The sequence below is a fragment of the Gossypium hirsutum genome, chromosome A13 (assembly GCF_007990345.1).
Source record: "Gossypium hirsutum isolate 1008001.06 chromosome A13, Gossypium_hirsutum_v2.1, whole genome shotgun sequence".
In the NCBI taxonomy this organism is placed as follows: domain Eukaryota; kingdom Viridiplantae; phylum Streptophyta; class Magnoliopsida; order Malvales; family Malvaceae; genus Gossypium; species Gossypium hirsutum.
Window position 1 is genome coordinate 29491381 of NC_053436.1, and position 19752 is coordinate 29511132.

Below are 19752 nucleotides of genomic sequence, written 5' to 3' on the forward strand. Positions count from 1 at the left end.
CGTTACAAATCAATAACATTAGTGAACATTTTGTAAAAAGTTAAATTTTAGTGACCAAAGAGGGTTCTTAAACTGCATTTTTTAATATCATTTAAAATCAGGTCATTACAACTTATTTAATAGAAAAACTAGTCATTTGGTTTAACTAGAAGAAGGGTGCAACACTCTCTAGTTAAATACACTAGGGATGTTTGAGTCTCCCGTGTAATAGGTCTAATTATATGTACTTCCTAAATTTTTAACCCAACATTTTATAATTGAATCCAACCCAATACATGTTTTTCCATTTCCCAAAATAAATATTATTTATAAATTAATTTATTCCAATTAAACATATTTCTCAAACCAATTCTAATACCGTTAAAAGTCATGACAACTTTACCGTAAAAAATCTATGAGAAAATATATTTAAATTTCATATTTAATGGATTCACAATGACTAATTAATTTTATTTTATGTTCGAACTTTAATTATTTAATTAAATGATAATTTAAAAACTTAAATTAATTATCAAGTCATTTTTATACTTCAGGAGAAAACACATTCATTTGGGAATGTAACTCATTTCTCTAACTTTATCATTTCTATCCATTTATGTTCATCTTATTCTAAATGCAATTCATTTTTGGTTTCAACGAGCTAACGGAGAGACTGATTAGACATATGTAATCAGAGCTCAAATAATTTATAATTTTTTTGACTAAGTCAACTGCTTTTATTTAAATAATAAGAACTGTAAAAGGAACAAATGATCTCCTGCAACTTGGACTTGGGTCCAAACAAAGTAGGTCCAATAAGCTAAAAACCTAAATAAAGCAAAGCAAAACTGCCCATAAAGAAAATAAACTGAAAAAATTGGAAACCTACTCCTTTTAATGCCAGTCGACATCAATAGCTGCCCTCTTAATGTCTTGTCCTATCATCCGAACTGTCACAACTGTTTGAAATAACAGAGTGATCAAATCTCCTCAAATATTTTATCTTCTACCACAAGTTTTCAGAAAAAGTCGTTTCTTATTCTTTAATCTGGAGCTCTCGACTTTACCCTCTCCACTTCTCCTTGAACCCAGCTTGAGACGCCTCCCTCCAGGTAATGATTTTCATTGTCTTTCAATGCTTCTCTAGCGATAAAGTGAGCAAAGAGATTTTCTGATTTTGGGATGAAAAGAAACCCCAAGTTTTGAAAATGTATGTTTAAGATTTGGATATCTCTAATTAGTGCTCCAATAACTGATCTATCATAATCTGTACTTTGGCATTTCTTGATAACTGTTTTAGAATCACCCAGAATCATGCATGCATTAAAACCCATAGAACTACCTAATCTTATTGCATCTAATCCTACAATAGCCTCTGCCACAAACGATGATGCAACGTCAGAGTGAAGTATCAATTTAGAAGCCAAGATTTCCCCATCCATCGCACGTACAATCAAACCCGAAGCTGATCTGAAAAACTTTTGGTTGAAAGCCATATCAAAATAGATGGTTGGACGCGTTCTTTGTTCATCATGTTTGAGATCTCTATCAGAATCAAAGCTAAGTATTTTCTCATCTAAACCTTTTAACTCCGAAACATAACTATTAATGTGATTGGAAATATCTGAGCTTGTTGTGTTTCTATTTTCATAAAGGAGCTTGTTTCTACTTGTCTAGATGATCCATAATCCACAGCAGAAAAGACGACACTGTTCGCTTGTCCCCCGTTGAAAGCCCATGTAAGCCATTCCCAAATTTCTTGATTGTTACAATTAAGCACCCAAGAAAATTGTAAATTTCTCCATACTTCCTCCGTTGTAGGACATTGCCGAAAAATCTAAATACTGTCTTCTTCATTCCAATGACACCTGGGGCATTGAGTCTCAACAGCAACTCGTTTTATCTTAATATTAGCAAAAGTAGGGATGTAGTTCCAGGAAATTTTCCAGACTGTAATTTTTAGTTTTGAAGGAACATGTAGGTTCCATAGTTTTCTGTAAAAAGTTTTAATCTTGGCCTGTAAATTATTATTACTAGGAACCAGTGTAGCCCATTGTAATAGTTTGTAGGCACTTCTAACGGAGAAATTACCAGATGGTTCCCCTCCCCATACTTGGAAATCGTCGTGCACAGCCCTTGCCAATAGGATATGCATGATTTTTTTAACAATCTCTGCTTGAAAGGTATTGACCAATAACTCTGTTTTCCATGATCTACTCGCTTCATCAATCAAATATGAAACAAACTCAATATTAACATTGCTTCTGTGATTCTGCAACCTATCTTCCTCAACATTCGGTATTCAGATGTCAAACCAGACAGAAATGCGATCCCCCTTCCCGACCCTCAATCACAATCATTTCTCCAAAAGTCCTTTAGTTGCCCACACACTCTTCTAGGTAAGTGAAGGTGAGTTTCCTAATTGAGCTTTTAAAAAGTTTGAGGACAGATAGTATTTCACTTTTTAAACTCGAGCTAACAAGGAACAAGGATAATTAATCAGATGCCAACCCTGTTTAGCTAGTAATGCAACATTAAATTTATCAAGTTTTCGAAAGCCAAGACCTCATTCATCTTTTCACGCACACATATCCTTCCAAGCGCACCAATGAATGCCTTTTTTACCTCGATTTTTTTTCCACCAAATTTTTTCTATTATACCCTCTAATTCGGTACAAATGGTTTTTGGAAGTAAAAAACACGCCATTGAGTAGGTTGGAATGGATTGGAGAACTGCCTTAATAAAAACCTCCTTTCCTCCTTGTGAAAGATGCTTTATACTCCAATTATCAATTCATTGCAGTAATCTATCCTTTAGGCTTTGAAAAGACGTTTTCTTCTTTCTACCCACTAAATTAGGTAAACCCAAATATCTTTTTGGGTTATTTGAGTTGCATACTCCAAGCACCCTAGTAACAATTCTTTTCTCTCCCTCTTGTGTATTAGAACTGAAGAAAATAGTCGATTTAGTATAATTAACACTCTGACCAGAACATTTCTCATACTCATGTAGAATCTGTTTCAGATAAACTGCTCCTCTTTCAGTGGGCTCTCCGAACAAAATACAGTCATCTGCAAATAACAAATGTGAAATTTGTGGTACACTTTTGCTCGCTTTGACCCCTCTATTAATCTTTTTTTTCATTGCTAACCTCATAAGGCTAGATAATCCTTCCCCACAAAATAGAAACAAAAAAGGGCATAAAGGATCACCCTGTCTAAAACCTTTAGAAGGGGAAAAGTATTGACCAGTAAAACCATTAAAAACCATGGAGTACGATACTATCATTACGCATTTCATTAACGAATCCACCCAATCTGAATCAAAACCCATTTTCTTCATCACTCTTACAAACTTCCACTCAACCCTGTCGTATGCTTTACTCATATCTAATTTCACTGCTATAAACCCTTTCTTCCCCACCCTTTTTTGCTTTAAAGTATGAAATAGTTCATAAGCTAATAAAACATTATCATAAAACAGTCTCCTAGGCACAAATGCACTCTATGCTAAATCGATACATTTGTCCATAACTGATCGGAGCCAATTGGCGATGACTTTGGCCATCAATTTATATAGCACATTGCACAAACTGATGGGTCTGAATTGAGTAATACTCAAAGGATTTGAAATTTTTGGAATTAACACAATATTAGTCTTATTTATTACATTTAGATTCATACCTTCATTTAGAAGATTAAGGCAGAATGATGTAATATCTTCTCCAATAATTGACCAACACTTTTGATAAAAGAGCGTCGAAGTCCATCCTCTCCAGGTGCTTTTGTTGGACCCATTTCTTTCAGTGCCTCCCATATCTTATCTTTTGTATATCTCGCCTTAATTTTAGAATTATCTTCATGAAAAATGCATCGATCAATACCTGATAAAATATGATTATAATTCCCTCTTCTTCTAGCTAAAAACAGATTTTAGAAATACGTTCTAGCAACCTCTTCCATTTCTTCGACTTTATTCGTCTCCCTGCCCTCATCAGATTGTAATTTATGAATAAAGTTCATCTTCCGTCTCTGTGTCGCTTGTTTATGAAAAAAATAGTATTTCTATCGCCTAATTTGAGCCAATTAACTCGCGCCCTCTATTCCCAATAACGTTTATCTTTTTCAATCTCAAAATAAGTTCTACCTTTGTGTCAATGAGCTCTACAAGATTTTCATCACTTCAATCATCTTCTAGTAATTTTATTAATTTAGAGGTTAACAGCTTCTTCTTTACTTTCCTGCTGTAACGAATTTTATCGGCCCATTCTTGTAACTCTTTTTTGACACTTTCCAGCTTGTTCAAAAAATCACCTGTTGACTTTTCCCAAATGTTCCTAACCTCTCCAAAAAATGTTTCTTCCATGACCCACCATGCTTCAAATTTAAAACTTCTATTAAAGCGACCATTTTCTTCCCACTTTGCAGTAAGTAGTAGTGGACAATGATCAGAAAAAGAATAAGGTAAGTGTTGAATTTGAGACTCTGGAAATAGAGACAACCATCCATCGGTGGCCACACCCTTATCAAGACGTTTCTGAATATTTGTCTTTGGAAGATTTCCTCTTTCCTACGTGAACTAGTTCCCACAAAACCCCACATCCACTAAATTACAATCTTCCAACACTTTTCGAAAAGCTTCTATTCTACCCTCCTCACGAATTAAACCATCCTCTTTTTCAAATCCATAGAGAATTTCATTGAAGTCCCCACATACCATCCATGGCATATCTCTATCAGTATGTAATTGTCGTAAAAGATTCCACGCTTCATCCTTATCGTATTGATAAGGAGAACTGTAAAAAACAGTAAATCTCCACTTATTACCTTCATCTATTTCCTTTATGACCATGTCAATATGCCTTTTCGAAAAACTTTGGAGCAAGACTTTGTGTCCCCGTTCCACGCCAAACATAAACCTCCTCTAGAACCCATTGCTTCTACATCAATACCATTAACAAAACAACATCTTCTTCTAACTCTTAACTCTTTCCATATGACTTCTATTAATTTTTTTCTCCACAAAGAAGACCATTTGGGGATTATGTAACTTCAGCATATGCCAAAGTCTTCGAACTATCTGTGGGTTCCCCAAACCACAGACATTCCAACTCAAGATTTTCATTGCGCTCAGTCGTCTTGCCTCTTGGTATCCACCAATAATAAATTATTTGTTTCCACCATTCTCTTATTCCTTCCCTCTACTGTGTTAATCTCTTCCCTGATTGTAGAATTTTCAATCTCCCATCTAGACCTCTTTTTTCCTTCCTCTCCAATTAGCACTTCGTCTTCTAGATCGTGTTCCATGGTAGTATGGAAAAGTTCCACATTCACATTTCCTCTTGACATGAGTTCGACCTTCCTCCCTCCAAACTAATACCCAATACTAGATCTATATTACTCCTATTTTCCATATTTTATCCACGAACCTCCAAATTATTCCCTAAAACATGACATTTCCCACGGTTTGCATCCCATACATCTTCTCCTTCCTCTAGTAACCAAACACTATTCATGGCTATAGCTCTCTGAGATTGAGCACGCAAAGATAGATCCCACCCCAATTTTGCACATTCCACTCCCACTGCCATTTTTAGTTCGTAAAAAGAGTCACTATGACCCAATTGACCACAACAAAAACAGAAAAGAGACAACCTTTCATATTTAAATCGAACATATAAACAAGTTTCATAAAACATAAGATGTTTCTTCTTCTTCAAAGGTCATTGAATATCAATCTGGACTCTTATCCTCATATAATTACAATTTTCTTTTCCTAAATTAGAGCCATCATACTCAATAAATTTTATAATAAAATTACCCAGCTGCACTGCCAGATTTTCAGAAAAGAAACCAATTGGGATGTCATGAATCTGAACCCAAAAGGGTGTAAAAATTAAAGGAACTCTTAATGGGTCTTCTCCCCACTGAAGCTTGTATAACACTAATAAATGATTATTAAAAGTCCGAGGTGAACCTTTTAAAACCCTTTCTATATCCAAAATATGAAAAAATTGAAATAAGTACCTTTTTTCTCCTAGATCTCGTATTTGAACACCCCTAACAGGATGCCATAGATTAGCAATTGTGCTTTTCATTCCTGGGAAGTGAATAATACTGGCTGTGAGAAAACACCCCACTAAACAAAACATTTCCACCTCCCTCTCTGAGTTTGACTCGACTTGAACTTATAGAATCTCATCTTCCTCCTCATTAATTAATAAACCGAAAAATTTTGACTCTATAAGTGAGATCAATGCATAAACGAGAATTCCAAATTTATTAAAAAATCAAAGGAAAATTTTTCACTAAGTCGCTGTCAAAGAAACAAAACAGAATTTTGCAAAAAGACAAGAAAAACCTAATTCCTACCAGAGAGAGTAGACAAAGACATGCTAGGGTAGCAGACCTATTCAAATAATTTATAATTAAGTTTTAGTTTTTCGCCTAATAATTATAAACTAATTTAGTCACAAAGTCATTTCAATCGTGAATGAGCTCTCCGTTGTTACATACTATTACGAAATCTACTTAATGCTCATCCAATGACCTTGTCATAAGTGTGATACTATAACACCCCTAACCCGTATCCATCGTCGAAACAGGGTTATGGAGCATTATTGAAGTTTACAAAACAAATAGATAGAAATGTCAAACATTTTACGTCATATAATATTCATGTCATAAACCAATCGAAATCGAACATATTGTCCGTTATATGTGCCCTCGACGCCCAAAAAATGCATTAGAAACAAGTTCGAACTAAATCGGATGCTCGAAGAATTTTTCAAAAAACATTAAAATATTTCAAAGCTGCAGGGGTCACACGGCCAAGAGACATGCCTGTGTCTTAGGCCTTGTGGACTTTCGAAATAGGGACACATGGCTGTGTCCCAGCCCGTGTCCACGCCCGTATAACTCTCTAACTTGGGTCATATGGCCAAGCCACACGCCCGTGTGTTAGGCCATGTGAGCATACTGACTTGCGTAACTAAAAAGATATAGGACACACACGACCATGTCACCTATCCATGTGTCCCACACGACTAAGACACATGCCCGTGTGGACAAAAATAGGTCATTTTTCAAATCACATTTCTTACTCAATATGACATCAACCTAACTCAACATTTTTGCACATCAACAAGTCATAACAAGGCATTCAAATGAATCCAAAATCAAGTCTTAAACATGAAATATCACAACATACAACCAATATGCCCTTAGGCACCTGAATTGACAACTTAAAAAAAACATGTCAACAAGTATCTAAATTTACCTAAATGACCAAATACATGTATGCATATTCGAACTACATTTTACTTTCTTTCATTCTACCATATCAAACCCATAATAAATATGATAAAGCCACTTATATACACATCAAAATATACAAACACAGGCCATTCAAATGGCTAGTCTCAACAAAACATCTATATTCCAACATTTGGCCAAAATAACCTATACATGCCATTATAACTGGAATTAATTTATTGAAAGTACCAAAAGAGTTGATGGATAGTGTGAAATAGCTCCAACTAGCTTTCAACCCGAATGAGCTTTCGAGATACTATAAAACATTGAAAAAAACACAGAGTAAGCATTTAAACTTAGTAAGTTCGTATAATATAGAATTTAACTTACCATATTTCCACAAAATAGGTAAGTAAACATACCATAACTCAATCAATTTGGCCAAAATCCTAAACACATGATCATCAACATATTAGCCATGAAAATTACATATAAAATCCAATGCACATGGTTGAGTTCATCAAATAACCATATTTCATGTATATGCCAATAATAGTTCATATCAAACTCATATGATTTCATAACAGAACTGTTCCCGTTGAACCATTTAAAATATCATTGGATACACGGGTAGTACAAACGAGGTGTACTGAACTGTAATTCGTTAATGAATATTCATGTATTCTCATACAAGCTATAAACAGTAAGCTCTTCCAAGCTAAATAGCAGGAAGCTCATGCGAGCTGAATAACGGGAAGCTTATGTGAGCTGAGTATCGGGAAGCTCAGAAGAGCAGTGGTGTGTTCGTAACACATGCAGGAGCCCAACCAAATCAATAACCCTAATGACATGTCATCTGTATCCTATGAATTTCATAAGGTTCAAACGGGACTTGAAAATCGCCGAATATACAAATAGTGTTTATTAGTGGCAATTGTACAATTCACAAACAATAATCCAATTTAACAATATTAATGTACAATTTATTTACACGAAATTACCTCGACGAGTTTATGTAGATACAAAGGTGACTAATCTGATATTTTTCTTTGCCTCGATCTAACTCCGTACTAGGTCTAGCCAGATTTATACAAATGAATTTAACTCAATTTAATATAATTCATATTCTATTTAGTCCAATACACATTTTTGGAAAAATTACTATTTTCCCTATACTTTTAATTTATTAAAATTTAGTCCCTAGGCTCGGAAAATGGCTTTCATGCAATTTAATCCTTACTCAAGCCTAGCCAATTTTTATACATATTAATAGTAGCCCACATAATTCACAACTTTACAATTTTACCATAAATTAATCATCTTTTTCAATTTAATCCCTAATTGATAATCTCATCAAAATTCTCTTTACAAAAGTTATTTATTTAACAACAACCTTTTAGTTTCTATCATAAAGCTTCAAAATTCAAGCATACTCATAAATGGCAAAGGTCTAATACTTTAACAGTTTTGCAAATTAATCTCCGAGCTAGCTAGATTAAGCTATTACGATCTCGGAAACATAAAAATCATTAAAAACGGGACAAGAATACATACCTAATTGAGCAAATAACATTTCAAGCTTCCATGGCTAGGATTCTTTCTTTCTTTTTTTTTTGGTGGATGATGATGATAATAGATTATTTTATTTTATTTATTTTAACTTAAATCACTAATTTCCAATGATGACTATTCATACTTATCCACTAAGAATTTTAATGGTCTATTTATAATATAAGGACCTCCAATTTAATATTCTATAACTATTTAATACTTTTAGCTATTAGAACTCAACTATTGCACTTAATACAATTTAGTCCTTTTCATCAAATTAGGTATGTAAACGGTAAAATTTCTTAACAAAATTTTTACACTGTATATCTATCATACAGTAGAACATAAAATAATAATAATATAAATTTTTTGACTTAGAATTTGTGGTCCCGAAACCATTGTTTCGATTTCACTGAAAACGGGTTGTTACAACTCTCGTCCTAAAGGAAATTTCGTCTTCAAAAATCTTACCAATAAAGAGGTACGGATATTGCTTTCTCATAATTTCCTCAGGTTCCCAGGTAGTTTCTTCTATTCCATGCCGCTACCAAAGAACTTTTACTAAAACTACATTTTTATTTCTCAATTCTTTCACCCCTCGTGCTAGAATTCTAATCAGTTATTCACTGTATGTCATGTTAGGTTGTATCTCGACATCTGTCGGAGAGATAACATGTGAAGGGTCAGATCGGTACTGTCGTAACATAGACACATGAAAGTCATTGTGAATCTTTTCTAGTTCTGACAGTAAAGCTAATCAACATGCAACACGTCCGATTCTCTCAGTAATCTCATAGGGCCCGATAAATCACGAACTTAGCTTTCCTTTACGATGAAACTGAAGAACTTTCTTCCAGGGTGTGATAAACCGTAAATTATACATATTTTTACCCCATGTCTAATGCATTTTATGGATGATTTCTCATTAGAATTGGTGAATTTGATGCTTCAATGCTTTAATTTCATGTTTTATACTTAGGAGAGCATAGGAGAGCGAAAGGAATGAGAAACAGGCCAAAAACGGAGAAAATGGGCCAAAGTACGAAATCAACACGGCCTGGACCTCCTCACACAGGCAGACCACACGGCTGTGTTAATTTGGCAGCTCGAACATAGCCTGAAGTAATCGAACACAGGCGTGTTACACGGGCATGTCTCTACCAAGCCCAAGTTGAGTCCAATTCAGAAAAAGGCCAATTTTAAGGGTTTTTAGGCATTCCAAAGCCTATAAATACACCTTAGAGGAGGAGGAAAAAGGAGGCAGAGAATAGGGAGTAAGGAATTACTCCAAGGAAGCCGATTGAGTCATCTCAGAAGCCGGATTCATCATCAAGACTAAAGATCTCTCCTCAATTCCCCTTCAGGAGTTTTGGGTTTTCTTTATGTTTTGTATTCTTTATTTTTCTGAGATGTTTTCTTATTTAGCAATGAACTAAATTCCCTAAATACCTAAGGGGAATGAAACCTAAGACGAATCTTGTTATTATTTTCTGAATCGTAATATTTAACTTGTTCTTAATTATGTGTTCTTAATTCTTGTTTTGATATCCTAGGATACTGATTCAAGACATGCTCTTATTCAGAGAAGTAATAGACCCTGTCTAAGAGTACATTTGTCATAATTAAGCGGAGTTGATTGCACGCCTAGAAATAGGGTGACAAGATTTTGTCGGATCAGGGTGAAACCAAATAAGGGGATCCATAGATCAAGTTAATGCAACCCTAGAGTGTTAATTAAATAAAAGTCTCGGTTATTCAATCTAGGGATTAGACGTTATTAGTCTTGAATAGAGATAATAACATAACTTAGGGATTTCTACGGAACAAGTTGAATGAATAAATCGTCCGATTTGGAGCCAGAATAACAAGTAAAGTCTAGGTGGATTTGTCCTTAGGTATTGTCTTAAGTCAATCGATTTTTCCCAAAAGCAATTCCCCAATTCTTTTCTCTGTGAGTTCTTACTTTAGATAATTAGTTAATTAAAACAAAACCTCTTTATTCTTAGGCTAGATAATAAAAAGACAGCCGTTACTAGTACTTTTAGTTCCTTTGGGTTCGACAATCAGGTCTTGCTAAAACTATACTACTATTCGATAGGTACACTTGCCTACATCGCGATAATAGTTAGTTTCAAGAACGACTAATTATAAATATTTAAAACCTATCACGAAATCACGCAATCCAGTTTTTGGCGTCGTTGCTGGGGAACTGAAATATTAGGAACGCTCAATTTTTATTACTTTAGCCATTGACTGAAATATTAGGAACGCTCAATTTTTATTACTTTAGCTATTTATTTTTCTTGCAATTTAATTTAATTTTATTATTATTATTTATTAACCTACTCTTTCTTTCTCTTGGCAGGTTTTCATAGTTTATGACTAGAAGAAACTCGTCAGGGCCACTACTTTTTAACGAAGAAATGGATCGCACAGTTCGTAGAAACCAAAGAGAAATAAAAGCGAAGCTTAAGATACACAGAGGACGAGCAAGAAGACGATACTCAACCCCAACCGAAGAGATGGCTGAAAACCAAGGCAATCAACTACCTCTTGCAATTGCGGTTAATCAAAATCCTACTCCACGTACTATGTATGATTATGCTAAACCTTCTTTAACAGGAACTGAATCTAGCATAGTTAGACCTGCTGTAGCTGCAAATAATTTTGAATTAAAACCTAACACTATTAAGATGATACAACAATTTGTTCAGTTTGATGGTTTACAGGATGAAGATCCCATTTAGCAAACTTTCTAGAATTTTGCGATACATTTAAAATCAGTGGCGTTTCTGATGATGCCATACGTATTCGGTCGTTTCCCTTTTCATTGAAGAACAAAGCTAAACAGTGGTTGAACTCGTTACCACGAGGGTCAATTACTACTTGAGAACAAATGACCAAAATTTTTTTACTAAAATATTTTTCGCCGGCTAAAACGGCTAAATTACGTAATGCTATCTCTTCTTTTGTGCAGATGGATTTAGAAACACTCTACGATGCATGGGAGAGATATAGGGACCTTTTGAGAAGGTGCCCTCACCATGGGTTACAGCTTTGGCTCCAAGTACAAACATTTCACAATGGTCTAAATCCTTCGACTCAGAAAATGGTTGATGCAGCAGCGGGCGGAACCATTAATAATAAAACATCGGAAGATGCCTATGAGTTTATTGAGGACATGTCACTGAATAACTATCAGTGGCAAGTCATGAGGACAAAGCCAATGAAAACAGCTGGCGTTTCTAACGTCAATTCGGTCACCATGCTCTCTAATCAGGTGGAACTCTTAAATAAAAAGATTGATGGTTTTCTTAATTCTTCACAGGTTCACCCAGTAATGCAGTGCGAAGCAAGTAGCGGCGGAACAAACCATTCAGAATACCAACCTTATGGCCACAGCATGGATAACGAGCAATTAAACTACATGGGTAATAATCCTCGACCACAAAACAATCCATATAGTAACACTTATAATGCAAGTTGGAAGAACCATCCCAATTTTTCGTAGGGAGGCCAAGGAAATCAAAGACCACAACATCCTCTGGGCTACCAACAACCACCCTACCAACAGGACAAGAAGCCAAATCTTGAAAAGATGCTCTCAAAGTTCATATCAGTGTCAAAAACCCATTTTCAGAACACCGAGGCACCACTTAAGAATCAACAAGTGTAGACCCAAGGGCTCAAAACTCAAATAGGCTAGCTTTCCAAACTAATCTCCGAACGACCACAGGGTAGTTTGCCAAGTAATACCGAACCTAACCCAGGGGAACAACTCAACGCAATTAATATTCAAGATGACGAAGGAGTCGTTGAGCCTGAACCAGAACCGAGGCAAGAAACTGTGGTGAGCAAAGGTCAAGGTGAGGTAGATCAAAGTACAAACAAACCAGTAACTGTCGAATATAAACCTCGTGTGCCATACCCCAACGCGACAAGGAAAGACTGCTCAAATGAAAATTTTGGTAAATTCCTTAAACTCTTAAAAGAATTACATATTAACTTACCGTTTATTGAAGCTCTATCGCAGATGCCAAACGCAATGAAATTTTTAAAGGAGCTTTTAGCAAATAAGTGAAAGTTGGACGAGGCGTCGCATGTGGAGTTGAACGCAGTTTGCTCGACCATTCTCCAAAATAAACTACCCAACAAATTAAAAGATCCAGGGAGTTTTACGATTCCTTGCTTAATTGGTAGTTTAGACGTTAATTATGCATTGCCTGATCTAGGGGATAGTATCAACGTCATGCCTTACAAAATGTTTAAGCAACTAGGTCTCAAGAAACCCAAACAGACTAGGATGAGCATTCAATTAGCAGATAAAACTATAAGATTCCTTAGAGGTATTATTGAAGATGTGCTAGTCAAAATCGATAAATTTATATTTCCTGTTGACTTTATTGTTCTAGACATAGAAGAGGATAGCAACACTCCCTTAATCCTAGGAAAGCCCTTTTTAGCAACTGCTAAAACCATCATTGATATTGGCATAAGTGAACTCACACTCCGGGTGGGAGACAAAACAATCACCCTTCAAGCTCGCAATTCTGGCAACACATCAGAGATTGAAGGTAATTATTTAAACTATCCTACTAAAACTAATTGTATGGTGCAACCTACTTTACAAAAAATGAGTCTGAAGGAAGCACACGAGTCGTTCTCAAGTAATAGTAGAGGACCTGTTCATGAAGATTGAAGACTACAAATTGAGGAACTCGATGAATGGCGGACGCACAAACCAAGAACACTCGAAAAACTGAAACTACGCCAAAACAAGCCCGATACCTCTCCAAACCAACTTAAGGTTGGTGATAAGGTCTTATTAGATGCCGCAGATCCCCATATTGTCACTACAATACTGAATAACGAAATCCCTCTTACGGTACTTAGTATTTTTCCATTCGGTACGGTAGAGGTGAGTCATCCTAAGTTCGGCACTTTTAAGGTAAACAACACCAGATTAAAACCCTATTTTGATGAGATTGATAGCAGGAATGGAGAGTATAAACTCCTCAAACCACCATGATTATTCAACGGAGAGGTAAGTTGAGCTTAGACTATAAATAAGTGCTTCTCGGGAGGTAAACCAAGCACTAACAATAGTAATTTCTTTCAATTTTGGTATTTAAATCCTAACTTTACTAATAGAAATCTTGAATACAGGTATTTCCGCAGAGACACGGCCAAGCACACGGGCGTGCATAAGGCCATGTGAAAACAGGGCAAAAGGTTTCCCCAACACGGGCTACGATTAAATGCCACGTCCGTGCAATATGACCGTGGTCAAGCCTGCCAAAACAACACGGGCATGCGACACGCCCGTGTGGAAGACCCGTGCTTGAAACTGAGAAACTGGCACGGGCGTGAGACACGCCCGTGTCTAACACCCATGGTCGAACCTATTAAATTAACACGGGCGTGGGGCTTGCATACACGGGCGTGGGAGAAGCGAATGAAGCTAGACACGGCTATGCAACATGGTCGTGTTCACCAACACGCTTGAGGCACACGGGCGTGTGTCAAATTTCACACGAGCCAAAATAGGAAAAACGCGAAACACACGGGCTGAAATTGGGGCACACTGGCATGTCCCATGGCTGTGTGTCCCAAAATCTATAAATAGGCTGCACTATTCATTGTCTCCTCCATTCAAAAACCCTAACCCTAGCCGCTGTAAGTCCACATGGCCTCCTTGCTACACCCGTACGCCACTTCTCACTCCATTTTTGATGCCCAATCTCTCACCCTTAGCGTTTCTTCACTCTTTTCACCTCTATTCTACTTATTTTTAATGCTTATTTTTAAAATAATTGTTATTTTTATCATACTATGTTCATTTTGTTCATTATCTCCTATATTATTAGATTATTTATCATGCATTTTATGTTAATGTAGGTTGTTAAGCAAGCTTCATTCCTTTGTCATTCACATGCCATTATTTTGCTCATCCTCATGCCCTTACAATGTCACGAAATTATGCTATCAAAAAGAATTTTTTTGGTTGAGTTTGGTTCATATTTTGGCTGAAATTAGTAGTTTAAATTCATGGCTTTCCAAATTCATGTATTTACTATTATTCTTCTTTACAAATTATAAGTATACGATGTCGTCTTCACGAGGAAAGAAATCCGCTGTCCCCACTTCAAAGAAAAGGAAGGGAGCGTCATCTTCTTGAGGTCCTACCGCAGAAATTCGTCACCCTTTCCTCCAATTCCCCAACGGGCCCCAAGGAGAACTATTTCAAATACTACGGGCCCGACCTTTAGCAGTGGGCCGTTGCATCGACTGGGCTGCTATCGAAGAAGTCCAGTTGGCTGACACGATTTGGGCTCTTCTTACCACCGACCCTTGGGAGCTGTTCTTCGGGATTATCGAGCCGGCATACCTTGAGCTCACGATGGAACTATGCTCAACGTTCCATCTTCAAACCATAATGACAAGGTACGATGATCCCGGCACGGTTCAATTTCACCTAGGCAGATTAATCCTCCAGCTAAGCGTCCCAGAGTTTGGTGCTGCACTAGGCTTATATACGGAGGAGTTCAGGGAGGAGAATGAACTACATGCTCTCAGTCGCCACATACATTTCTCTCCCTCGAAGTGTTGGCACACTTTGGCCCCTAGCACGGCCTCATACAGTCCTAGCCGGTCCAAGGCATCAGTCCTTCCACCATCCCTAAGGTACTTACACGTTATTTTAGCTCACACGATTATAGGGAGGCGAGAGAGCACTAGCGTCGTCAACGCCCACGACGTCTACTTCTTATGGTGCATGTCGCAAGGGCACGTCGTCGACCTTGCCTATTTCATCACCCTTACGATTCAACACCACACGGAGTGGCATCGGAAGAGGGTCATCTCTATTGGCCCTTACGTTACTAACTGACGTGACATTTTGGGCTCCTCAACACCCCGGCCCAAGAATCATCCCTCACCCTCATCGGCCTAATGTCTCCACAAGGCATCTCGAGCATACTTAGCATGGGGATGATCAATAGACACCGAGAAACCTACCCTCCCCAGTATCGTCTCGCTCAATCTACCGAGAAGGAGGCCTACAAGGACATTCCTGATGATGTCCCCCCGCAGCACGAGGACCCACCGACTCAGCCACCACCATCCTCTCATCCAGTTCATGCGGCGGATTCATATGCTGACATCTTAGAGCACCTCACCCAATTCGAGCAGCAGTGTTTTCAATGATTTGACAACATTAATGCTACTCTACAGCAGATTTGTTAGCACCTCCACATCTCATCGCCAGTCCCACCTCGTGAACCATCTAGCGATGAAGATGTTTAGAAACATTTATTTATTATTTTATGCTTTTAATTTTTATTAAAACTACTTTTTATTTTTATTTATTTTTAGCAGATTTTAGAATTTTATTTTTAATTATCAATTTCGGTTTTTCTTTATGAGTAATTATTCTTCCTAATATCCCTTAAAAAGTTCCTGATTTTATCACAGTTATATTGAGCTCTTAAGCTCATCATCGCATAAGAACTACAACTCCACCGGAAAAGGTTTTCCACGACTGCCATGTCCTGTTCACCCACGACCATAGTTACCATTAGAGATAATATCCTTTTGGCGCAGGACTTATGGCCTAATGAACCTCTACGACCACCAAAGTATCCCCCTCCACTCTCGAACCAATTCCTCTCCAAAACTCTAGTTCGAGAAATTTATCATACAGAAAGTTTCACTTCTCTCCCTATCTTATTTTTACACTTCAATATCCATTTTTGTACATTGAGGGCAATGTACATCTTAAGTGTGGGGGGTATTTATTTATTATCAGAAAAATCCTTGAATGACTGCCTTGTTCTCTTAAAAAGCTCTCATATCATATTTTGGATAAATTTTGATTGATTTATGATTTTGATTAATATATCTTGAATTAAAACATAAGCAATTTATGCATTTATTGTTTAAACTTTAAGACATTAGAGAATCAAGCATGATGAGTTGATTTTTAAGAATTCAAAATCTTAGGTTATTTCCCAAAGCCTAGGTATTACTTTGAATTGGAATTCACAAGTCTCAACATCAAAAAGCCATAATTTTTGTGAGATTTTTGATCCTTTGGAGCATCTATTAATTCTTTCATTCTTACTTTTATTATTGCTTTGAGTACGTCAATATTGAACTGTTATTCTAGAACTTGCTTGATTATGCATGTCGAGACCACACCATTTGGTTTGATATGTCAAAATAATTAAGGCACTTAGGATTAACCCACTCATGCCATGAAAAGTCTACCTTCACAATTAATCCCTAGTAAACCCCCTTGAGCCTAACAAGTCATTTCTTGTATTACCCTTAATATTAACCTTTAACCCATTATTGTTGAAATCCCCTAAATTAATCCCTTTTTTTGTCGAGATTTGAGTTGAATGGATTGCTTAGCTATGTTTTGTTCTTAATAGTTGTCTATATTATTTAACTTGTTCTTAAAAAAAAACTATGTATGCATATCTGTAATTTCATATTTTGAGAGAAGCTCTATTGTACGCAAATGAAGATTAACTCTTTTTCTAGTTAGGCAATCCTTCAATTTAATCTTGATTCTAACCCTTTCTTTCAGCTTGTGACCACACCCCCTAACCAAGCCTCATTTCAACCCTCCAAATACCTTTTGATTGATGTATCATCTTAAATTATAGTGGTGGAGATTTGATTTTCATGCAAGCCTATGGTAATGACTTTTCATTATTGAATATTGACTGCTTCATTTATTGTCCTTAAACACCTCGAGTGACTTAAGTGAATCTTTATCGAGGATATGAAACTCTGTGATATTCTGAATCAAAGGTAATTACTTAGATGTGGAGAGACACCTATGTTTGCATGATTAAATACTCAACTTGGAATGTTTGGAGCTTTATGTTCTTTTAGTTCAATTCTCAATGTATGATTACCTATTGATTAATTTGATATATTATTGATAGAAATTATAAGTTGAGAAGAATTTATTTTGATTATGAGTTGAGAATTTTGCTTGAGGACAAGCAAATGCTTAAGTGTGGGGGTATTTGATAAACTGTAAATTATACATATTTTTACCCCATGTTTAATGCATTTTATGGATGATTTCTCATTATAATTGGTGAATTCGATGCTCCTAGTGCTTTAATTTCATGCTTTATACTTAGGAGAGCATAGGAGAGCGAAAGGAACGAGAAACAGGCCAAAAACAGAGAAAATGGGCCAAAGTACGAAATCAACACAGCCTGGACCTCCTCACACGGGTAGACCACATGGCGTGTCAATTTGGCAAGCTCAAACACGGCCTGAAGTAATCAAACACAGGTGTGTTACACGGGCGTATTACCTGGGCGTGTCTCTACGGAGCCCAAGTTGAGTCCAATTCGAAAAAGGCTAATTTTGAGGGTTTTTAGGCATTCTAAAGCCTATAAATACACCTTAGAGGAGGAGGGAAAAGGAGACAGAGAATAGGGAGTAAGGAATTACTCCAAGGAAGTCGATTGATTCATCTCAGAAGCTGGATTCATCATCAAAACTGAAGATCTCTCCTCAATTCCCCTTCAGGAGTTTTGGGTTTTCTTTATGTTTTGTATTCTTTATTTTTCTGAGATGTTTTCTTATTTAGTTATGAACTAAATTCCCTAAATACCTAAGGGGACTGAATCCTAAGACAAATCTTGTTATTATTTTCTGAATCGTATGATAAATATTTAACTTTTTCTTAATTATGTGTTCTTAATTCTTGTTTTGATATCCAGGATACTGATTCAAGACATGCTCCTATTCAGAGGAGAAATAGACTCTGTCTAAGAGTACATTCGTCATAATTAAGTGGAGTTGATTGCGCGCCTAGAAATAGGGTGACAAGATTTTGCCGGATTAGGGTGAAACTTAATAAGGGGATCCATAGGTCAAGTTAATGCAACCCTAGAGTGTTAATTAGAGAAAAAGTCTTGGTTATTCAATCTAGGGATTAGATGTTATTAGTCTTGAATAGGGATAATAACATAACTTAGGGATCTCTACAGAACAAGTTGAATGAATAAATCGTCCGATTCAGAGCCAGAATAACAAGTAAAGTTTAGGTGGATTTGTCCTTAGGTATTGTCTTAAGTCAATTGATTTTTCCCAAAATCAATTCCCCAATTCTCTTCTCTGTGAGTTCTTAGTTTAGATAATTAGTTAATTAAAACAAAACCTCTTTAATCTTAGGCTAGATAATAAAAGACAATCATTACTAGTACTTTTAGTTCCTTTGGGTTTGACAATCTGTCTTGCTAAAACTATACTACTATTCGATAGGTACACTTGCCTACATCGTGATAACAGTTAGTTTCAAGAACAATTAATTATAAATATTTAAAACCTATCACGAAATCACGCGATCAGGGCGAAACTTTCAAAAATACTTTGTCACCAACTTGAAACTCTATATCTTTACGTTTAATATCTACATAAGATTTTTGACGATCTGAAGTTGCTTTTAAGCTATCTCGGATTACTTTCACTTTTTCCTCATTCTTGCGAATTAAATCAACATCATATATCTTTTTCTCACTAAGCTCAATCCAATTTAATGGAGTTCGGCATTTGCGACCATACAGAGAATCATACGGTGCCATCTTTATGCTTGACTGAAAACTATTAGTATATGTGAATTCGACTAATGGAAAATATTTCTCCAAATTGCCTTCGAACTCTAAAACACAACACCGAAGCATATATTCAAGAATCTAGATCACACGCTTGGACTGACCATCAGTCTAAGGGTGAAATGAGGTGCTAAAATGCAATCGTGTACCCAGAGCTTCCTATAACTTTTTTCGCATCATGATATAAACCGCGAATCTCTATCTGAAATAATGGAGACTGGAACTTCGTGTAGTCTGACAATCTTCAAAACATATAACTAAATTAATCTGTCAAGTGAGAAATCCATACGTACTAGAATAAAATGTGTAGAATTCGTCAAAC

The 19752-nt window shown here is 36.3% G+C and overlaps 1 long non-coding RNA gene and 1 other non-coding gene across 10 annotated transcripts; one reads left to right on the plus strand and one right to left on the minus strand.

Moving 5' to 3' along the window:
* The first annotated feature begins 844 nt into the window (after positions 1-844).
* On the plus strand, positions 845-11515 carry LOC107893684 (uncharacterized). Of its 9 annotated transcripts, XR_005908137.1 has the most exons (6): positions 874-1091; positions 1352-1718; positions 1801-2162; positions 2286-2378; positions 3005-3078; positions 9764-9778. It is a non-coding gene; the product is annotated as an uncharacterized lncRNA (long non-coding RNA). The 9 variants fall into 9 exon arrangements; XR_005908132.1 differs by lacking the exons at positions 3005-3078; positions 9764-9778 and adding an exon at positions 11150-11515; XR_001682926.2 differs by lacking the exon at positions 3005-3078 and having other exon boundaries at positions 2286-2388; positions 9764-10314.
* Positions 11516-11728: 213 nt separating this feature from the next.
* Positions 11729-11835, minus strand: LOC121212867 (small nucleolar RNA R71). Its single transcript, XR_005908239.1, has one exon. It is a non-coding gene; the product is annotated as a small nucleolar RNA R71 (small nucleolar RNA).
* Between the last annotated feature and the right edge of the window lie 7917 nt (positions 11836-19752).